This window comes from Mobula hypostoma, chromosome 7 (assembly GCF_963921235.1).
Source record: "Mobula hypostoma chromosome 7, sMobHyp1.1, whole genome shotgun sequence".
Lineage (NCBI taxonomy): Eukaryota > Metazoa > Chordata > Chondrichthyes > Myliobatiformes > Myliobatidae > Mobula > Mobula hypostoma.
In genome coordinates this window covers 89573136-89580070 of record NC_086103.1, presented here as the reverse complement: position 1 = coordinate 89580070, position 6935 = coordinate 89573136, and positions in this window count along the sequence as shown.

Genomic DNA, 6935 nt, shown 5'->3' with positions numbered 1-6935 from the left:
AAGAATATGATTGCACTTGAGAGACAATCACTATTAGTCATAATCAGGTTAATTTTTACTGTCTTTTATGATATGAGTAATACATTTAATTCTGATATTGATGGGTAAATACAATCCAGGGATATTTAAAAGCAAGGATGCCCAGTTTTAACATAAAAGAATAGAGTTTTAAAGGGTATCTGAGGGGAATACATATTTTTATACAGAGAGAGGATGATACCTGGAATTCACTCCAGAGGAATTGGTGAACTGGTGGGCCAATGTTGTACAATTCTATGACTCTATGATCCCTCCCCACCGATCTCCCTCCCGGCACTGATCCTTGTAAGCAGAACGGGTGCTACATGTGCCCTTACAGTTCCTCTCTCACCACCATTCAGGGCCCCAGACAGTCCTTCCAGGTGATGCAACACTTCACCTGTGAGTCGGCTAGGGTGATATACTGCATCCAGTGCTGCCTTCTATATATTGGCGAGACCCGACTCAGACTGGGAGACCATCTCGCTGAACACCTACCCTCCGTCCGCCAGAGAAAGCAGGATCTCCCAGTGGCCACACATTTTAATTCCACATCCCATTTCCATTCTGATATGTCTATCCACGGCCTCCTCTACTGTCAAGTTGAAGCCACTCAGGTTAGAGGAACAACACCTTATATTCTGTTTGGGTAGCCTCCAACCTGATGACATGAACATTGACTTCTCTAACTTCCATTAATGCCCGTCCTCCCCTTCTTACCCCATCCCTTATTTATTATTTTTCCCCTTTCTTTCTCTCTCTTTTTTCTCCCTCTGTCCCTCTCACTATATCTTCCTCTGGTGCTCCCCTCCCCCTTTCTTTCTCCATAGGCCTCCTGCCCTATGATCCTCTCCCTTCTCCAGCCTTGTATATCCCTTTTGCCAATCAACTTGCCAGCTCTTAGCTCCATCCCTCCCCCTCCTGTCATCTCCTATCATTTCGGATCACCCTCTCCCCCTCCCACTTTCAAATCTCTTACCATCTCTTCTTTCAGTTAGTCTTGATGAAGGGTCTCAGCCCAAAACGTCGACTGTACCTCTTCCTATAGATGCTGCCTGGCCTGCTGCGTTCCACCAGCATTTTGTGTGTTTTGCTTGAATTTCCAGCATCTGCAGATTTCATCGTGTCTGTGACTCTATGATTGGTATTGGTTTATTATTTTCTTATGTACAAAAATACAGTGAGAAGCTTCTCTTGCATATTGTTTATTCAGATCAGGTCAGTACAGTGCATTGAGACAGAATAAGGCAAAACAGTAACAATGCAGAATAAAATGTAAAAGATACAAAAAAGTGCAGTGCAGGTAAACAATCAAGTGCAAGATCATAACAAAGTAGATTGTGAAGCCAAGAGTTCATCTTATCATACAAAAGATCCATTCAAGAGTCCACTAACAGTGAGATAGAAGCTTGGTGGTACGTGCTTCCAGGCTTCTGTATCTTCTGCCCAGTGGGAGAAGGCAGAAGAGAGAATGTCCGGGGTGGGCAGGGTCTTTTAGAACGCTGGCCACTTAACTGAGGCTGCAAGAATTGAGGCAATCAACAGAGGAGAGGCTGGTTCCTGTGACGGGCTGGGCTGCATCCACAACTCTTTGTAGTTTCTTGCAGAGACTTGCCATACATACCAAGCAGTTATACTTTCTATGATTCATTGATAAAAATTGGTAATAATTGATGGGGACATACTGAATTTGTTGAGCTTCTTGAGGAAGTAGTCTTTGGTGACTTTCTTGACCATGACACCAACAGGACAGGCTGTTGGTAATATTTTCAGCTATAAACTTGAAGCTCTCAACCTCAACTCTGGTGATGGAGACAGAAAGGAGTGAGCACAGCCTTTCCCCCTTTTATGAAATCAATGACGAGCTCTTTTTTTTTGTTGATATTGAGGAAAAGGTTGATGTCAAGATACCATGTCAATCTGCTCTGTACCTCCTTCCTGTCCTGTAGGTGTGATACTTGAACAAAGGAATTTGCATTGGGTATGGGGAGTTAGGTTAGATACACGAACTAGAGTTGGGTGGATGAACATAGCTTAGATACAGGAATGCAAATTGGATACGAGAATTTGGGTCACATATACAAGGGTCGACAGGAACATGGATAGTTACAAGGACATGTGTTAGATGAGCACGGGCTTGATATAGAAATGTAGATTAGTGTCACATGTACCAAGATAGTGAAAAATGTTGTTTTGCATGCCATCAATACAGATCATTTCATCAGTTTGTCAATATAGTACAGGAACAAGGAATAGTAGAATGAAGCAAAAAGTGTTAAAGGGAAAATGTTACACTTACAGAGGCAGTGCAGTGGAGATACACAATAAGCTGCAAGGCCATAACATGATTGAATTGCAGTCGAGAGTATATCTGATCATACAATGGGACCATTCAATAAACACCTCCTGAAGTATGAAGGAGATCTCATCAAAATCTATCAAATATTGAAAAGCCTAGATAGAGTGACATCAATTTAGAACAGAAATGAGGAATTTCTTCAGCTGAAGGGTGGTCAATCTGTGGACAAGGGTGTGGAAGCTGAATCATTGGGTACGTTTAAAGCAGAGGTTGAAAGGGATAATAAATCAGCCACGATGGAATGGCGGAGCAGACTATGGGCCAAATGGCCTAATTCTGCTCCTATATCTTATGGTCTTGGACACTGAGAGGTCCTGATTTGAATGGTGCAGTCAGATTAATCGGGTGTGAACTACATTTCAGGAAAACCAAGTACATAATTAGAATAAGGAAGATGGACATGTGGATATGTGGGTTAATCCCACAGTCCATTTCAGGTGCACAACTGTAGCTTCGAAACGTGATTGTTAGTGCATATAGGGATGTGGAGGAACAATGGACTAAATAGAGACGAAATATGTGAATTAGGTGAGTGTGATTTGGATGCAGGAAAATGTATTAGAAAAAAATATGGGTTTGAACTAGGTACGTCTGTTGGTTAGAGCAGTGGTCCCCAACCACCGGGCCTCAAGGCATGCGCTACCGGGCCGCAAGGAAACAATAGGATTTGACGAAATGAGTCAGCTGCACCTTTCCTCATTCCCTGTCACGGCCACTGTTGAGCTTGAACACACGCGAGGTCATTACCCGTGCGTCATCTGTGTCAGCGCAGGAAGGAGATCAACTCCTCGAGCTTGCAAATGACGGCAGGCTGAAAAGTATGTTTGACATAACATCTCTGCCGGCATTCTGGATCAAAGTCAAGGCTGAATATCCTGAGATAGCCACAAAAGCACTGATAAACGTTGCTTCCATTTCCAACATATCTCTGCAATAAATGCAACGAAAACTAAATTGCGGAATAGACTGGACATAAGGAAACCCCATTCGAGTATCGCTGTCTCCCATCACCCTTCGATAGGACCTTCTTGTTGCAGGGAAACAAGCCCAGGGCTCCCACTGATTCAGCGATATTGGTGTGTTGCAATGATTTTATATGTTCATAAGGGGAAAGTATGTGCTGTGTGTTTAATATCCAAACATTACTTAAAATGTTATGCAACACACATCAAAGTTGCTGGTGAACGCAGCAGGCCAAGCAGCATCTATAGGAAGAGGTGCAGTCGACGTTTCAGGCCGAGACCCTTCGTCAGGACTTAAAATGTTATGATGCTATTGACCTAAGTGACTTATATAACCATATAACAATTACAGCACGGAAACAGGCGATCTCGGCCCATCTGGTCCGTGCAGAACGCTACTCTCACCTAGTCCCACCGACCTGCACTCAGCCCATAACCCTCCATTCCTTTCCTGTCCATATAGCTATCCAATTTTTCTTTAAATGATAATATTGAACCTGCCTCTACCATTTCTACTGGAAGTTCATTCAACACTTCAAGCTCCCCTGATAATTGACTTATCACTACATTCATGCGAGGAAAATATGCACTGTGTATTTAATATTAATTTCATTAGATAAACCTGTTTAGAAACGAAATGGAGTGCATTAGCCACTTATCGCCTATATTCCGGTCGTGATTAACCGCACCCCCCCCCCCACCGAACAGAATCGCTAAAAACGATTTGTAGAAAAAATCAGCACGTACACACATGCGCACTGGTGCCTGCGCAAGGTTTCACGGTCATTGTTGTCTTTCTCAGGGTAAACACAACATATTTGACTGCTACTCTTGTCCGTTGGCAACCCTACCTCCCCCCGCTCCCCCCCCCCCCGGGTCGGCCGGTCTGCAAGAATATTGTCAATAATAAAACGGTCCGCGTTGCAAAAAAGGTTGGGGACCCCTGGGTTAGAGATAGGAACGTGTAGGATGTAGAATGTCTGTCACATTTAGAAAGTGATAGACACGTGATTGTGGGTTATCAGGATTGTGAATTTGATACTGTACATGGTTCTAAGTAAAGGGATAAGCGTCATAAAACATTTTAGCAACAACATTGGATTAGTCGAGGAATTGTGTTATTTTATTCACTGATCAAATGTGGTGGCAAGACCACCATACGATGCAAATCTGTGAGACGACGGTAGTGAGCCACATTTTTGAAGTGCTGCAGTCACTAAATGAAGGTCTCCCTCAACCCTGTTGGGGAGTTCTGGAATTTAGACCCAGTGATAATGAAGCACTAATGATATTTTCTTAATTCAGGTTGTGCATGTGACTTTAAGGGGAACTTACAGGCATGGTGTTCCCATGTAGTAATTGCCCTTGTTCTTCTTAGGTACAGGGATCATTAGTTGGGATGTGCTACTAGAAAAGCCTAGACAGTGGATCATGTAGCTAAGTCCTCCTGTGAACCAGTATTGGAGGGAGTGAATGTTCAGTGGTTTGTCTTAGTCCTGCAAACCCCTCTATTTCCTGAGTTGGAGCTGCAATTATCCAGGATAATGGACGGTATTCCATCATACCCCTGACTTGTGCCTTGCAGATGGAAGAAGAACTTTGGAGTGTCAGTAGATGAGTCACTCACCATGGCATACCCTGTCTGACTTTTGATACAAGTGTGCAGTTCATTTTCTAATCAATCTGTGTGTGAATGCTGAGGAATGCAAGTTAATGCTGGCAATAATCACAGGCATACAGGTGGAGTTTCTCCTGTTGGAGATGGCAATTGGGCATTTTGCCTACAATTAATGTTAGATGATGTGTGTGAAAGGCTAAAATATTGTGACAAATCCGATTAGTGGAAAAGCAGCACCATCTAGTGCGCAGCCTAAGCCACTACCTTTTCCTATCAAAGGAAGGATTAAACTTTGAACTATAACCTGGGGCCATTTTCCCCATATATATTTTGGCTTTAAATGGATGTATCAGACATTATATTGGGCTTTAAGATGAAAGCTCTTTAACTCATGCTTCAAACAACATCCTTGTCAAAAAGATTAACTTGGAATAGTTAAGCAGTTGTTTTCTACTTGAGCAACACACATCAAAGTTGCTGGTGAACACAGCAGGCCAGGCAGCATCTCTAGGAAGAGGTACAGTCAACGTTTCGGGCCAAGACCTTTCGTCGGGACTAACTGAAAGAAGAGCCAGTAAGAGATTTGAAAGTGGGAGGGGGAGATCCAGAATGATAGAAGACAGGAGAGGGAGGGATGGAGCCAAGAGCTGGTCAGGTGATTGGCAAAAGGGGTATGAGAGGAACATGGGACAGGAGGCCCAGGGAGAAGGAAAAGGGGGAGGGGGGAAACCCAGAGGATGGGCAAGGGTATAGTGAGAGGGACAGAGGGAGAAAAAGGAGAGAGAGAGAAATAGAATGTGTATATATAAATAAATAAATAACGGATGGGGTACGGGGGGGTGGTGGGGCAGTAGCGGAAGTTAGAGAAGTCAATGTTCATGCCATCAGGTTGGAGGATACCCAGATGGAATATATGGTGTTATTCCTCCAACCTGTGTGTGGCTTCATCTTGACAGTAGAGGAGGCTGTGGATAGACATATCAGAATGGGAATGGGACGTGGAATTAAAATGTGTGGCCATTGGGAGATCCTGCTTTCTCTGGCGGACAGAGCGTAGGTGTTCGGTGAAACGATCTCCCAGTCTGCATCGGGTCTCGCCAATGTATAGTTGGCCACATCGGGAGCACAGGACACAGTACATCACCCCAGCCAACTCACAGGTGAAGTGCCCTGGATGTTGGTGAGGGAGGATGTGTAAGGGCAGGTGTAGCACTTGTTCTGCTTACAAGGATAAGAGCCAGGAGGGAGATCGGTGGGGAGGGATGGGGGGGACGAATGGACAAGGGAGTATCGGTGGGGAGGGATTGGGGGGGGAGGAGGACAAATTCACCTGTGAGTCAGCAGGGGTGATATACTGCGTCCGGTGCTCCCGATGCGGCCTTCTATATATTGGCAAGACCCGACACAGACTGGGAGATTGTTTCACCGAACACCTACGCTCTGTCCACCAGGGAAAGCAGGATCTCACAGTAGCCACACATTTTAATTCCACGTCCCATTCCCATTCTGATATGTCTACCCACGGCCTCCTCTACTGTAAAGAAGCAGCAACACTCAGGTTGGAGGAACAACACCTTATATTCCGTCTGGGTAGCCTCCAACCTGATGGCATGAACATTGACTTCTCAAACTTCTGCTAAGGCCCCACCTCCATCTTGTACCCCATCCGTTACGTATTTACTTATATACACACATTCTTTTTCTCTCGCTCCTTTTTCTCCCTCTGTCCCTCACTATACCCCTTGCCCATCCTCTGGGTTTTCCCCCCTCCCACTTTTCTTTCTCCCTAGGCCTCCTGTCCCATGATCCTCTCATATCCCTTTTGCCAATCAACTGTCCAGCTCTTGGCTCCATCCCTCCCCCTCCTGTCTTCTTCTATCATTTTGGATCTACCCCTCCCTCTCCCACTTTCAAATCTCTTACTAGCTCTTCTTTCAGTTAGTCCTGACGAAGGGTCTTGGCCCGAAACGTCGACTGT